Raw genomic sequence first — 17,023 nt, forward strand, 5'->3', positions numbered from 1 at the left:
ATACAGTATGTTATCATCAATTGTTCTTCGAGAAATAATACTAATTAAAACATTAAGTTTGCCACGGAATTTTTAGTTATTTGTGTATTGTTACCTTTAGTAAAACCAGCAAATTGTAATCCTCAATCTTGTGATTGTAATCACGAAAGCTAAGGAAAGTGCTCGCAGATTTTATTAACGTTATTCTACTACACACAAACAACTGTGAACATTCCGAAGCAAACTTGATAATTTAATTATTATTGATCGGAAGACATTTAATAATATCACACTGCATTGGTGTTTTTTTTATGCAGCCAACGCAATAATTAAAAACCGGTCACACTAATTTCAATCAAAGAATTACGACAGTTTCATCTGGTAGATGGCAGAAGGAGCCCAAGTTGAATGTCTCTACGTGATACAGGGCGATTTTAAATTCGTGGGAAGAACTTTAATACGTGCGTAGGCCGACTATACTTCTCCGAGGAAAGTTGGAAAAATTGCGGTCCGAATACAAGCCAAATGTAACGAAACATGATGCTAAAGATAACCAAAGTTGTCAATTATTGCTATATTCACCAGTGGCGAGAAATGAAGCACTACTGCAAATCGCAGATTAAAATGAAAAAAACAAATAAATAAATAAAATAAAAGTTCAACATGATCAACGTGAGGTGGAAATGTCATATTTATAGTAATAATCATGATAATATACATATTATTTTTAAATAATATACATACAGTCAAACCTCGTTAGTGCGTCACCCGGTTAACACGTCACTCCGCTTACCGGGTCACTTTTTGGAAGTCCCAATTGTCCTCAGGTAGGAATTGGTACAGCTACGGCTTCCTCCGTTTAACGAGTCACTCCGCTTACTAAGTCATATTTTTGCTCTCCCAAGAGTGACTCATTAACGAGGTTTGACTGTATATATTCATAAGTAAAAAAAAAAAATATTTTAACCTTTGATTTCAGTTAAGAATAAAAATTTAATTAAGCTTAATTGGAAATGCGAGAAAAAACGGGTTATTTTCATAAAAAAAAATCCAGGAAGGCGAAAATCACGGGTCATATGGTCAACCTACTACTGCCAAACTCCCACGCTACACCGTAAACCGACACTAAAAATCAACAAAAAAATAAGTGGAAAAATCTCCCATTGAATCCAAAACAAAATTCCCTTCGAGATTCTATTCCAGAACAATAAGGAAAAAAAATATATATATAAATTAATCACGAAACAAAAGCTATTTAACAAGATAATTATTGTAAGATTATAACATCCAACATTATTATTTCGAAAATTATCTTTTAAAAGAAAAAAAACAAAACAAAATAAATCAACAAATACGACGACGGATCAATTAAAATCGCTAACTTGCAGCTCATACCGTTTTAATTAACGCGTAACATCGGAAAGAAGGGAAAAAACAAAATCATAATCCCATAAATATACAGACACTACAAAAATATAATTTGAGAAGTATTTAAAAGTAAAAATTCCTATATAATCGGAAATTTCTAGAATAAACAAAACATGACGGATTAAAAGTGAAAAACTACGGATCAGATAACGATGAAAAAATATTTAAAAACATAATTAGCGAAAGCTCCAAAAATAATTTTTTTCCCCTTTTTTCTAAAATAATAATAATTTAAATAATTTTTTCTTAAAAAAAATAAATAATTCTGACGGACAAGATCGATCAGCGTGCAAGTAAAAAAGGTGATAATCACCGCAGTTCATGGCACGAGATAACACGTATAAGAGAGAGAGAGAGAGAGAGATCCTGGAAATTCCTGGAAAAAAATTTTCAAAAAAAAAAAAAAGGATTCTAATCCTTTAAAAGGAGAGGTAATTAGGGACAGGTCTTTAGAAGAAAGGAAGAAAAAAAAAAGCCTAATCCGTCAAAATAAGCATTTTTTTATCTAAATTTTTTCGACAAAATAGATAAAAACGAAAATATATATATATATATATCGTGTATTTTTATTTTTTTTTAAGTGTATTTATTTGATCAAATGGGAGCTTCGTTTTTCTATAAAACAGTGATAATGTTATTTTCCTTTTTTCTATATGTAAATTGTACGCAACTGAACAGGATTAACTAGGATCATACGATAGAGCATTCCTCTTTTTTTTTACGTGGAAACATACAGATGCAAATTACATTAATGAAATTTCCCCAAAAACTTGTTCATTTCTTTCGTTTCATCTTTACAAATGGAATTCCATTACCGATTATATTCACTGCAAAATGCCTGAAACCTTTTTTTTCCTTCTTCCCAAGTTTTCAGAAACCGTCTTCACGAAAGCATGGGATTTGTGAAGCCTGGATACAGTGGAACCTTCCTTCTAATGGACGCCTCCCGTTAACGGACACTTTTTCTGATCCCTGGTCCCGTGCTTTAAGGGGGTTGGTGCACGCAAATTTTCCAATTTTTAAATACTATGAAATTTTCTGCGTCTACCTGTGTTTAAGTTTTTGTTCTACCCATAATAAAAATATTTTAAATGTATTTTTACATTAACTGCTGGCAGGAATTACACATGCTAATGTTTTTCACTAAAATGCGTTTTTCTCAAAACTATGTTTATTGTTAGATAAGGAACATTTTTTCGAACACCGCTCATTCAAATGTCATGAAACTTCGTGTGTCTCTCAACACTATAGTGTTACATACTTTAACACGAGCTTTTAGGATTTTAATTGTTGGTTGTTTTTTTTTTAATCGAGATTTAACTCCAACAATATGCAACTTTTTTAAAAATCATCAAAGTTTTCCCATATTTTGTGCCGTAAATATTTTAAAATAATTTTAATAAAAAATCCTCGTGTTAAAGTGTGTAGCACTACAGTGGTGAGAGACATACAAAGTTTCAATACATTTGAATGAGCGGTGTTTGTTTATTGTTAGATAAGGAACATTTTTTCATAGTTTTGAGAAAAACGCATTTTTGTGAAAAACATTAGCATGCGTAATGCCTGACAGCAGTTTATATAAAAATACTTCAAAAATACTTTTAATACAGCTAGAGCAAAAATTTTAACACAGTTAGACGCAGAAAATTTCATAGTATTTAAGAATTGAAAAATTGGAAAATTTGTTGCACGCAAATTTTCTAAAAAGACAAATTTTCCAATACTATGCAATTTTCTGCGTCTATCTGTTCAAATTTTTGTTCTGCGTGTGTGTACTAAAAATATTTTAATATAAACTGCTGGCAGGCATTAAACATGCTAATGTTTTTCACTAAAATGCTTTTTTCTCAAAACTAAGTTTTTTGTTTTACATGCGGAATAGTTTTTCGAACACCGCTCATTCAAATGTCTGGAAACTTTGTGTGCCTTCACTAACACTATGGTGTTACATACTTGAACAAGAGGATTTTTTATTAAAATTATTCAAAAAAAAAAAATTATGGGACAAAATATGGGTAAATTTTGGTGAGTTGTGAAAAAGTTGCATGTTGTTAATGTTAAAATTCAAGAAAAAAATAACTGCAAAATCCTAAAAGCTCGTGTTTATATAACACCATAGTGGTGAGACACACACAAAGTTTCAAGACATTTGAATGAGTGATGTTCGAAAAAATTTTCCTTATCTAACAAAAAATTTAGTTTTGAGAAAACAACACTTTAATGAAAAACATTAGCATGTTTATAATGCCTGCCAGCAGTTTATATTAAAATATTTCAAAAATATTTTTAGCACAGGTAGAACAAAAATCTGAACACAGACGCAGAAATTTCATATTTAAAAATTCAAAAATGTGTTTTTTTGGAAAATTTGCGTGCACCAACACCCCCTTAATCATATCCAACTAAGATTATGTTTGATCCCAAGATCGTGTTGGTAAATATGATAAATCGTCAATTAACTACTTAATTAACTGAACATAACTGTTGTGTCCAGGATGATGGATTCGAATGGGAATGTTGGTTTTGCTTGCCGATACGTGCGAAGAAAGTACTGATAATGTGTTTTTATCTCTCTTTCACATTTATTTTAATTTCATTTTTATTGCAAATATGTCTCGTGCCGTATCACGTAAGGGTAAAAATCATTAATTTACTGAAGAGAAGATAGATTAAAATTTTCCCATATTTATCAGACTTTACAACTATATTTTGTAATTACGCATAATCGCAGGTAAAGGTGATAAAAAAAAATGTGCTGATATTCAATCAAACTCTATCAAGACGATTGGCGATTATGCATAACCACCGCTGTATCACTTCTACAGTAACTTGTACGAACGAACTTCGACCGAAGTAATGTCGTATGAATGTGAAAGTCGTATAATTGAATGCTTGTTACATGGGGAGAAGGGGCTAGCCTCCTGTTATTGACACCACTGGCTTCCCCCCCCCCACCACGATTCCTTTTTGTCATTCATATAGATTCCGTACCCGCAAAGTATTTCTACATGTTTTTTTTTTACCAGTCCAGATTATTTCTATTTACTTTTTGCCGGTCCGCAAATTATTTCTTACTTTTTGCTGATCTTCAGATCATTTCTCTCATTTATTTGGTTTTTTTTTGCCAGTCCTCGAATTATTTCTCAAATTTACTCTTTGCTGGTCCTCGAATTATTTCTCCCATGCACTTTCGCCGGTCCGCAAATTATTCACAGCCACTGACATCCAATCGTCAGCTCTTTCCACACACACACAACACATCCGCACCATAAACGCGAGAACGAAAATAGGAAGTAAACCGAAAAAAAAAAAAATCCAAAAATGGAAGAAAAGTTTATTTAGCTTTAATAAGTGCTTCCCGATATCGGTTTCCCAGCTCATACCTCGAGCCCATCCAACCAGTGAAAATAAAAACACCAGGAAAAAAAGAATTTCGGGCTTCCTTAGCCATACTACAAAAGCCAAGACATGGAATGATAGGAAACATGGCAAAGAGAGAAAAGCGGGGGGTGCCCTGGCACATCGCATGTGTATGTATACACACATACAGTGTTTGTTACCCGGGGGGGAGGGGGGGGGCGCAGCCTGCCGTTCTTGACCCCCACTGGCTCCCACCAACGGGTTCCTTCTTGCCATTCTTCCAGATTCGCGAAGAAAAGAGGACCTGACGCTCCGGATTTTCTGCGCCATTAATCCGGAGCGGGTGTTTCGCGGAGATGAAGAAGCCATGGAAGAGTACTGGGGGGGGGGGAAGAGAAAGGTACTGTGTGTAACACTGTACTACTCTGCCAGAGAGAAGATTGCGACAGAGGGCGGAAAAAAAACAAAAATTGACTTCCAATAAGCAAGCGGGAGAAGAACCTGCGGATATATCCGTGGAAAGAATGCGCCTCTCACTCTCTCTCACTCGCTGTCCATGGGAAAAAAAAAAGGCACAAAACTCTGGATTGTTGCTCCATCGATTCGCATAAAAATTATCGACGCGAAGTAAAAGGGAAAATGCGTACAGATACCAGGCAAAAGAATATTAAAAAGAGAAGGATATTCTTAGACGATGAAGCACTGAAGAAACATTCGGCGTATCTAAATATTATCAAAAAATATTTCGATAATAAGCTCGTGATAGCTCCTTTATCTGCTCTTATCTCTGGCGATTTTATGCACGTATGTTATCGTCATTGGATTACGATAAGGCTATTTGTTAAGCTGACATAAAAGTCCATAAATTCCGGGGGTAATTGTAGGATGGGGGGGGGGTCATTCAAGTATTATGTCAGCAGGAGGGAGTTTGATGCTTACGTCATCACAGGGCCGTCATTTCAACTTTTTCCGTTGGAGGGGGGGGGGCAAACAACATGTTCTCAATGTACATATAGATATACCATTTTTAGTGTATTTTCAAAAGCCATGGGGGGCAACGGCCCCCATGTGACGGGCCTGCGTTATCAGCCACCATTTATAAAAATATGAAATATTCTTAATGGCATCGTACTCGATATACAAAAAACTAGAAAAACCTTCCCCTTGTTCGTGGGCACCTGAGCCGACATTCTACCTATTGATAAGTCCTCTATACAGCCACGTTAGGGATCTACAAAATTTCCACGGATCCTTCAAGTGATCTGAGGAAATATGTATCTAGGTCGCTCAAGTGGTCTATAAATGTGTTGCGGGCCACTCAAGAGCTTTGGAACTGCGCCGAACGTCACTCAAGTTTTCCATAATTACATGCCGCGGATGTCTCAAGTAATCTGGGAATGTGACGTGGGTAACTTTAGGGATCTCTAAAAGTGCCATGGACAGCACTAAGTCCTATAAGTATTCTGGTGCACAGGCCACTCAAGTAATCTGTAAATGTGTCGCAAGCAGGGCCGCAACTGGGGGGGGGGGGCAGGTGTGTCTGGTGCCCCGGGCGCTGAACCAGAAGGGAGCACCGAATTCACCCTTTAACTGCTTCTACGTTACAAGGTGCGCCAAAATGCTGGCCTGCCCCGGGTGACAAAATTTCTAGTTGCGGCCCTGGTCGCAAGTCACTTAAGTGGTCTGTGAATGTGCCACGGACCGCTTAAATGCTCTGGAATCAGCGATCTGCAAATGTGCCGTTAAGTTCATTTTTACAAAATTAATTTTGAGGTGGCCACATCATGTAACTCCGAGGTGCATATTTGGTCCGAGAGCCATGGATTTAGTATATATGGCTTACAGGGTGGGCCGCGATGAATTGCTTAAAGAGAAATTTTGAGTTCTTAGACTTCAAGCAGCATTAAAATTAACAGAAATTTATCATAATATATGAAGGCATTTTCTTCAAAAAATATCTTTTGCATCAAAAAATAAATTTTTGATTCGTCTAGGTGGGGGGGGGGGGGGGGCATAAGAGAGACTCGTGCCCCACCCGAGTACATCTCTGATCCCAATATGCGTTAGGAGGTGGTGGGGGGGGGGGCAGAAATGACGAAATTTTGCTGACGGAGGCCACAGTTTTGCTGACAAGTGGGGCGGTGGCTAAAAATCTGCTGAAGTTATACTGGAGTGGCCCCATACAGCAGAGTTATCAAATCTTCAATCTGATAATCATGCCACAAGACTATTTTGTCATTCTTCTACAAGCTTGTGCGCAACTATATATATTTTATTGGTAGGATACCAGCTTAAGAGGGTACGATATCAAATACAGTCAAGCTCAATTATGACGAGGAGGATGATTTCGAGAAATTTTGTCGTTATAACCGAGTTTGATTTTTTAAAGAACTTTTTCGACCAAAATATAATCAGATGTCATCAAATACTGTGTGAAAAATTGTTTCGTTTCGATTGGGGTGACCGAATTTTATCGTTGAATACACGGAAGAAATTAAGATGATGGTATGCATCAGCCAATTCTCGCCAAAAATGTTGCCAAATCTCAGCCGAGTAGCCAAATACTGCTCATGAAAAACCCTTATGAAAATCCAAGCACATTTACCATCTTTACTTCAAAAGACCATACTTCAGGCAAGATAATATTAAAAAAAATAATCTTAGTAAGAGATAAGCACTAAAAAAGAAACATTTGACGAGTCCAAATATTCGATAATAAGCCCGTGATAGTCGTTTAACTGCTCTTATCAGACCATTTTATACACGCATATTATCATCATTGGATTATGATAAGGATTGATAACCTTTTATTAGGTTGATATAACGTACATAAAAAAAAAAAGTTACTCTCTCCCGAGGATAAATATATAGGGTATATCAAAATTATCAAATCTTCAACCCGATAATCGGGTCACGAGACCACAATAATTCGTTCATCGTTTCTCCACAAGTTGTATCACGTGTATTTTATTGGCTGATACCGTGCATAAGAGGGTATGACATCAAAAAACGAAGAAAACAACTTTTTTTAACAGCCATTTGAGGAATTTCGACCATTGGTGGCGTTAATTTCCAACCGGAATAACGTGACAGCGTCCTGCACCGAAAGTCGCTGGTCCAAAAGCTTCACAAAAGGACTACAGCAACGTTTCCCGACCGTGGGTCCGATAGCACTTTCTAAGGGGCCCGCATTATCATTTCCGTTCACTATCAATGCTTGGCTGACGCGTTTTGTGCTGTGAAGTAATTTATCCAATTTTTCATATAAAAATTATAAAAAAATAATTACATTCTTGATTTTATGCGCGGGTTGCATTGAAATTGGCGCACTGACGCCATACGGAGTTCGCGAAGCACCGAGTTTCACTTACAGGGGGGGGACTGCGACGTCAAAACGTTGAGAAACGCTACACTGCAGTCAAACTCGGTTGTAACGACACCTCGGCTATAACATCAGTAATTGGCGGTTCATTCTGATTCCTACGGAGAAAAATAAACCCTTGCTTGGATGAAAACGTTAAGGCTTCGGATACATGGACGGATTTTTCATCATTTTGCTTGTTTCATTGAAAATAGGAAATTCGTATTTAAAAAAATGTCAGGAATGGTAGCAGAAATAATTTCGGAATCAGTAGCAGAAATAATTTCAGAATTGGTAGCAGAAATTATTTCGGAATTGGTAGGAGAAATAATTTCAGAATTGGTAGGAGAAATAATTTCAGAATTGGTAGCAGAAATAATTTCGGAATCAGTAACTTGAATAATTTAAGAATCGACAGAAATAATTTTGGAATCAGTAACAAACAATTTGAGAATTGGTAGTAGTTATTTATCTCGTGAATTTGGCATGTAGAGCTTTTTTTGCTTCCCGTGAAATCATTCAATTCCTGGCAGACTTTCTGTAGCACTTGATTGTCAACCGATGGCTACCTACAGCGAATAATTAGCAATTTCGCCAAATACTGACAACATTTTTGGCAAGAATTGGCGTTTACGATCCCAATTTCCAGGTATGTTTTCCCCGGATGAAGCATGGTCACCCTTAATCTAATTCCCTCCACCCGAAATCATTTCTGCTTATTCAAATTATTTCTGTGGATTCTTAAAATTATTCAAGTTACTGATTCCGAGAAATTATTTTTGTCTGCTACCAATTCCAAAATTATTTCTCCTACCAATTCTGAAATTATTTCTCTTACCGATTCCGAAATTATTTCTGTCGATTCTCAAATTATTCAAATTACTGATTCCGAATATACCTGTCACAAATTCAGAGATTAGATCTTTCAGTAGTTCTAAAATTATTCATGTCACTACTGTTCAGAAATTATTTCTGCTGCAAATTCCGAAATTATTAGTCAGTGATTCTGAAATTATTAGTCAGTGATTCTGAAATTATATTTGTCACTGAATTTTAAAATATATCTGCCACAAACTCTGGGATTAGATTCTTTCACAAAATTCCGAAATTATTTCTCTTATTAATTCTTTCAAAAATTCTAAAATTAAGGGCCTCCAAATAGCGTTTTGAGCCCTCCTAAACTTGTTAAGACGGCCCTGGTCATGTAACACATGCACAGTGTTCATGGTAGTGGAATGCGGCCTTCATATATTTGCTATTATTTTTTTATTTTAATCGCGTCTATGACTTTTTTGGCCATTGCCTAAAAATGATCAGCGGGCCACGGCGAACAGCTCCGAAAGCCACATTTGGCCCGCGGACCATGCGTTGCAGACCCCTGTGAAATATATATATATATATTTTTGTATAATTTGAACGCAGCTAAATATTTTTTCTCTGAGTATTTAAAATTGAAAACGCCATACCCGGTTACAACAAAATTCCAAGCAGTGTTCGATGTCGTTACAACCGAGTTTAACTGAATTCGGGAGAAAAAACTGATTCGGGTCCATAAGAATAATGTAGGAGATTCCTGGAACCGTTGATCGTAACACGGCCCTTAGCGTAGATATTATTTTCAAAGGGTTCACACAATGCCTAAAAGTGGCCCATGGCGGAAAATATATATATAGCAAGAGCCCGCAATATGTGAGGGCTTCCGAATACACACAACGAGGAAATTCACGTAATTTGCTTGGTATTTTTGGGGGCTAATTGGTGATCTTTTGGCAACTCTGAAATGTCCCGATTTTGCAATTTTTATTCTATTTTTACATTTCAATTCGATGGTTACTTGAGATCGACCCCATCCATCGGGACCCGAAAAAAGGGCTCAGAACCAGAAACCGGAAGGTCCCATTCAGTGCACGCCACTGCTTTGAGAAATTCCACATCCCACCACCGACAACTAGATGTGATTCCGGAGCTTTGGTACGCCTGGAAAACGATATTTCTAGAAAACTGGTCAAGCAGCGTTTTCTAGATGGCGTACGTCATTTTCCAGCCTGGTCCACCGCTATAAAAACCCCGGCCTTCCTCCATCGACGCGTCGGCATCAGTTGGTTTATAGCCCACTTGATACGTACAACAATCACCGACTTCTTTGGAAAGCCTAAGCTGCCAGTATATACTAGGAGAATAATATACTCGACTCAGACTGGCAGTCGAGTTTTGACGGCGGATGAGGGTGATCTGATCTCGAAACGCTATGTGCTGGTGCCTTATATAAGCTATTGATTGGAAACCTCCAAGAATCAGCTATTATTGCTCAACTCATCAATAGCTTACTATTGTTTCGGTTGTTTTTTATAATTTACTGTTGTCGCAATCAGGGCCGTAGATAGCCCTTCGTGTTCCCTGTGCAAGAATTTGAATTTAGGCCCCCTTGCAAGTGGGCTCTGTGCGGGTGCACCTGCCTAGTTATGGCTCTGGTCACAATTATTCTTTGTTAGTATACATTCACATATAGTAGTATATATAGGAATGTGTATAGTATATACAGGAAATATACATTCATAGTATGTGAATGTTTATTTCCCATAATCAAAACGTACACGAAATGTACGCATTGTTCGAAACATTCTATGAAAGTACCGTTCAGAAGCGCACGGGGCGGACCTCCAAAACGGAGACGTCAGGTAACAATAATTACACTGTATATATCAATCTAAGGCTGTACCTTCCAGATAATCTACGTATAATCCAAGTCGTGGATGTACTCAACTTCTTCCGAAGAAGGTATCTTGAGGTAAAACTTGGTATAACAGTAAAGTGACTATGAGATTGCCCCATCCAGACAAAATAAAGTTAAAAATAACAATACATCTGTTTTAACAAGCAATTCACACCGACCTCAGTTCGACATGAGTGAATAAATGACCGGGTGAGTGAATGAATAAGCGAGTGAATGTGCGATTGACTGAGCAAGTGAACGAGTGTCAATGAATGAACGAAATCAGCCTGTCAATCACTGGGTAGCTCATTCTATCACTCACTGGGTTCCCCTCTCCGTCACTAACCAGGTCCCTCATAATATCGCTCTCAGTAGGCTGGTTACCCACTTGATCCCGAGATCGCTCATTTACTTTTTAGGTCATTGGTCATTCACTCATCGGGTCACTCCTATCATCGACTCCCTAGGCTGCCCACTCACTCATTTAATAAATCAATTGCTGACTCAATCGGTCATTCCTCGCTCGCTCGTATCGAACTGCTGCTGGTGAATTCTTAGTCGAAGAAATTTTCCCAGCGGTAAATTTTCCGGCGATGACTGCGACTACTTTACCGCACACCAACTCAGGTCATACGCCCCCCATACGGCAATTTCCAACCAGTGGATTGCGTGTGAAATGAAGGTTACATCCATCGGTGGTCGCCCCAGGCTCGGTAGGTAATGAACTTGCTTCTGACGTACTATGCCCAGATTCGAACCCATGGACCCACTTGATGGTAACCTTCACTTCAGTCGGTGACTGCGACTTGCAGTACAGTACTTCGATTCTCGCAATAATTGGCAACTTCCCTCACACATCTTTTATAATTTCACAATTTCCGAGCCTTTCGTTCTGCAGGCTTAATAAATCAAGAAATGTAATCCGTTTTTAAGTTATCTTCGATTACGCGTTTGACAATAAGCTCAATTGAGAATTGTTACATTTTTCATACATGATCACAATCATTCTGGAAAGAATGCATAGGAATAAACAACGAATTACCTTCAAGATCTGTGCTTTAAAATCCCTTTCCCGGCAAATCAGATTCAGGAAAAACACCACCTCTGAAACCAATTAAAAAAAAAAAAACCAATTTATGATAACAGTAAAGGTAAATAATCATAATATACAAACGAAAATAATTTATTAAAATTTATTTAGTCACTCTCGAAATGTACATAATCAAATTTAAAACGAATATTAAATTGGCGCGAGAATCACAAACTAACCGGGAAAAATTTCGCGAAAGGAAACTTGAAATGGGATAATCAAATAATCAAATCTTATTACACTCTGAACTAATGAAATATGAATCTCTTAATGAGGAACTGCGATCCAAAAACGGGGGGAATATAGAAATCGAATTTACAATATTTGCAACTGCACGGGGTGAAAAAAAAATGAGCGCCGTCTCGTCTCTTTAAATGAAAATCTTCAACATTAAAATGTTAATAACAGACATGATGACAAACAAGCCATGGAAAGAGATTAGTGAGAAAGTGATCGAGGTCGCCATCAACGTGACAAAATCGAATTAATTACGGCAAATTTGATTCATAATTGGTAATTAGTCAAAGGATGGAGAACACGGTAATATGTCGCACGTGCTGCCCGATTATTTTTCCAATGACGTAAACGTGCTGTTGCGCAATGGAATGTTGCCAGGTGCGTCTCATACTGTAAAGCAATTTCGGGTCGCGAGCTTCATGTCACACATAGGCCGGGGCAGATCTTGAGGGGGGGGGGGGGTGGAGGAAAGACTTTTATAATGTCGAGATTATGTTCCGGCCCGTGATTATGAACTAATTCCGAATTGTAGATTTCTTGTACCATTTTCATCGGCATTTCTATAATATAATATTTGTGTGTGTGTATTATTTTTCTTTCTATATTTCCCACACCAATTATTATAACCTATCATTGAAAACCAGATTCCATGGGAGAAGTCAATTTTTAGGAAGTTTTGAGACTCTTAGAATCAGTTTTTTTTAGTTATTTCTCTTTTTCATTGACTATAAACTGTTTTTTAATGCTATTTCAGACATTTTTTTAGCCTTTTTGACAGTCCATATCAGACATATTCGGAGCCTAAATTTCCAGGCTCTAGGGATATATGAATATAAGAGGGAAAAATGTGGATACGTTTTTTTGAACAATTTTTGCTAGTTTTCAAATCGGATGATTCTTTCTTAACCTCTACACGAAAATTAAGGATCATACACTTCCTACGCTACACTTCCATCTTGCATAAGGTAATACCAAGTATGTACATCAAAAAACAAAATAAATATTTATATAATACTTAAAAAATATATATATCGTTAGAAGCCAATATCGCCTAACTAAAACCGAAATAAGCGTTCCGAAAAGTGCTTTTGGGATAGCGCATCTACTAACAAAGAAATAAAACCGGGACATATGGTCAAACTGTCGGGGGGGGGGTGTCTCCGATAAATTTGGGCTAAAGGAGGTTCGTCACGCTTCGAAACGTTTGGCAACCACTACCATAGACTAAGATATCTCTGAAACTATTCTATGAATCGTTGAATCATAGCGTCGAAATCGGGACAAAGCGGCCGATCCTCGTCGTATTTATACAAGACACAATTAATGGTCAAAGATGGTTGTTCTCACCCACACAAACAAACCGAGGTACGTATCAGTTACTAACTAGTAAGGTCACTATTCATCTCAATTAAGAAATCACGATTTTGAGAACATTTTTCGAAACTAGCCATATACACACAAGGGAATCATCCGAAGGCGCAAAAGAAAAAGTAACCCGAGCACAATATGTTATCCCTAAAGCCTTTAACATTAGTTTCGATACCATTAATGTCTTTATCTCTTAATGGTCTTGACAGTTTTTTTCCTCACAGAAAACCTCTTTTCTCTTCATCTCCAGGGAAGTAAAAAACCAAAGAAATCCTTCTCTGTACGGACAGGAAAAAGAAAACAAATTTTCCTGGAATTTTTGTTTTGTTTTTCGGGAGTTTCTCACACTGTTATAATAGAAAATGGGAGCCACACACACACAGTGAGAGAAAAGCTTAAAGCCTTTATTTGTATACAATACCCCCTTTTCCCGGATTCTTTTGTTTTCCTTCTCCTCCGTTTCCGTAAGCGGATTAAAGACGAGAGAGAGAGAGTCCGAGAGCGCAAAATAAACAAATTTGTGTTTGTGTGTGGAGCTTCTACACAAAATTTCCTGCAAGAAATTTTAAGAATTATGAAGTTTTCGGTCCTCGAGCATTAAAGATTATTTTTATAGAAGATTTCCGATAATTAAGCTTCCCCCCTGTCGCTCGGGGATGTTTTACACGCGGCTTAAAATGAGTGAGAAACATTTTTGGACGGATATTTCCGTCACGGACGGGAAGAAAAATTAGCGTATTAATTTGTGGAAGACTTTTCAAGGGAGATAATACTCTAATGTTCGAAACACGTGTGAATAAAATATACAATGGTAAATAATGGGTTAAAAATCTCACCTTTTTTTTTTTGGGACGCTTTGACATGGGGGGAAAAGTCAAAATATCATTGAAAATACTATTTAACCATTGATTTATTAGACTTTTTTTTCGTATATTTTTGATTAAACATGTTATTCTGTGCCAGCGGAAAATTTTGCATATCTTTAATATGTTATTTTTAAAAAAATTTCAAAGAACGTACATTGCAGACAGCTTGCGAGCAGGATAAAATGACATCAACGTAGCCATACAATATTGATATTAAAATGAAGAAAATGGTTCATTTCATAAAATGAACTGAACGATTTCTCCGATACATACGCAAATATTTGATTAATAAAAAATAATTTTTTTTTAATTTTTGAAAATTTAAATTTTAAATAAGAATGAGTCAATGAATTTAGTTCGAATTTTATGAATTTTACTTAATTATTATTTCATGAATTTTACTTATTTCATGAATTTTATTCAATTATTATTTTATGAATTTTATTTCATTATTATTTTATGAATTTTATTTAATTATTTTATAAATCTTAATTATTTTATGAATTTTATTCAATTATTATTTTATGAATTTTATTTAATTATTTTATAAATTTTAATTATTTTATGAATTTTATTCAATTATTATTTTATGAATTTTATTTAATTATTTTATAAATTTTAATTATTTTATGAATTTTATTCAATTATTATTTTATGAATTTTATTTAATTATTTTATGAATTTTATTTAATTATTTTATAAATTTTAATTATTTTATAAATTTTAATTATTTTATGAATTTTATTCAATTATTATTTTATGAATTTTATTTAATTATTTTATAAATTTTAATTATTTTATGAATTTTATTCAATTATTATTTTATGAATTTTATATAATTATTTTATAAATTTTAATTATTTTATGAATTTTATTCAATTATTATTTTATGAATTTTATTTAATTATTATTTTATGAATTTTATTCAATTATTATTTTATGAATTTTATTTAATTATTTTATAAATTTTAATTATTTTATGAATTTTATTCAATTATTATTTTATGAATTTTATTTAATTATTATTTTATGAATTTTATTCAATTATTTTATGAATTTAATTTAATTATTATTTTATGAATTTTATTTAATTATTTTATAAATTTTATTCAATTATTATTTTATAAATTTTATTTTATGAATTTTATTCAATTATTATTTTATGAATTTTATTCAATTATTATTTTATGAATTTTATTCAATTATTATTTTATAAATTTTATTTAATTATTTTATAAATTTTAATTATTTTATGAATTTTATTCAATTATTATTTTATGAATTTTATTCAATTATTATTTTATGAATTTTATTCAATTATTATTTTATGAATTTTATTCAATTATTATTTTATGAATTTTATTCAATTATTATTTTATGAATTTTATTCAATTATTATTTTATGAATTTTATTCAATTATTATTTTATGAATTTTATTCAATTATTATTTTATGAATTTTATTCAATTATTATTTTATGAATTTTATTAAACTATTTTATGAACTTTAACTTTAATTTCAATATTGTATGGTTACGTTGATGTCGTGTCATTTTGTCATGCACGCAAGCTGCTTTTAATGTATTTTTTTTAAATTAAGTATCAGAAATATGTAAAGTTTCATACTAGCATAGGATAGCATATTTAATCAAAAATGTGGGGAAAATTTTCTAATAAATCAATGATTAAATACAGTCGAATCCCGTTATACCGAACTCCAAGAGACAGGAGAAATCACTCGGTTAAAGTGACAACGGGGCCCCGAGTCAAACAAAAGTGGGACCCCTACATTATTTCAGAATTTTTTTTCATTGAATAATAATTTACGTCAGTTCCGTAAATTTCCCAGGGATTATGAGTTTTCATGAATTGCGAAATACTTTTTTGTCAGTAATACTGAAATTATTTCATAATTGTTGAGAGGAAATATATAATAATTTCTCTTGAAAGTTCTAAAAATTATTTCGTATTCTGAAATTTTTTCCTAAAAATAATTTTGAACTCATTTCAACATAATTCTGGAATACATTTTTCATTGAGATTGTTTTTTTAGTAGTTCTATAATAGTGTAAGGTTTTCGAAGGCGAGCCACTACAAAAAACTTCTTGGACCACCGGTGGCCCCCCTGCTTTGAGGACCCCTGATACCAAGCACTTCATGCGAAGTCTTACGCGAAGTTTTATTCAAGAAGTGGTCCGAGTTGTCGTAAAGGTGCTCTCGAACCAAAATCTTAAGACCCCTACCAGGAATCATAGAAAAGATGATTAAAATTAAAAAAAAAAACCACCACTCATCTATTAAAACTCTCACATACACTCGAGCACGACCACCAAAACATACCAGCGCTATATAAAGACTCCCTCTCTGTCCCGTTTTTTTCCCCTTCTCTACCGTTTATCCCATATTCCAGCCCTATCCTCTCTTCGCCGTCCTCACTTAAAAGCCACTGCGCACAAACCCGAGGATGAATTGGAAATTGCCAGAGGACATGCGAGGAAGGCATTAACCGTCCACCGTAAGGAGCCGAGTAGATCCGGAAGACAGAATGGGACATCTCAGAAACCCAGAGATGGAGGGCAAAGAAAGGCGAAGGGGGGGCGGGGGTGCGGCGAGGGCCACTGC

General features: G+C 35.0%; 1 protein-coding gene across 2 annotated transcripts in view; it reads right to left on the reverse strand.

The window, feature by feature from the left end:
* The window catches only part of LOC149079608 (plexin-A2-like), a 448,285-nt gene that overhangs the window by 266,110 nt on the left and 165,152 nt on the right, over positions 1-17,023 (reverse strand). For both annotated transcript variants that reach the window (XM_089240220.1, XM_089240221.1), the window contains exon 2: positions 11,884-11,945. The gene's annotated coding sequence lies outside the window, so the exon portion shown is untranslated. The remainder of the gene's footprint in view (positions 1-11,883; positions 11,946-17,023) is intronic.

Source organism: Pholcus phalangioides, unplaced genomic scaffold, assembly GCF_987345545.1.
Source record: "Pholcus phalangioides strain wild (caught in Gottingen) unplaced genomic scaffold, Ppha-v1.0 ptg000012l_1, whole genome shotgun sequence".
NCBI lineage: Eukaryota > Metazoa > Arthropoda > Arachnida > Araneae > Pholcidae > Pholcus > Pholcus phalangioides.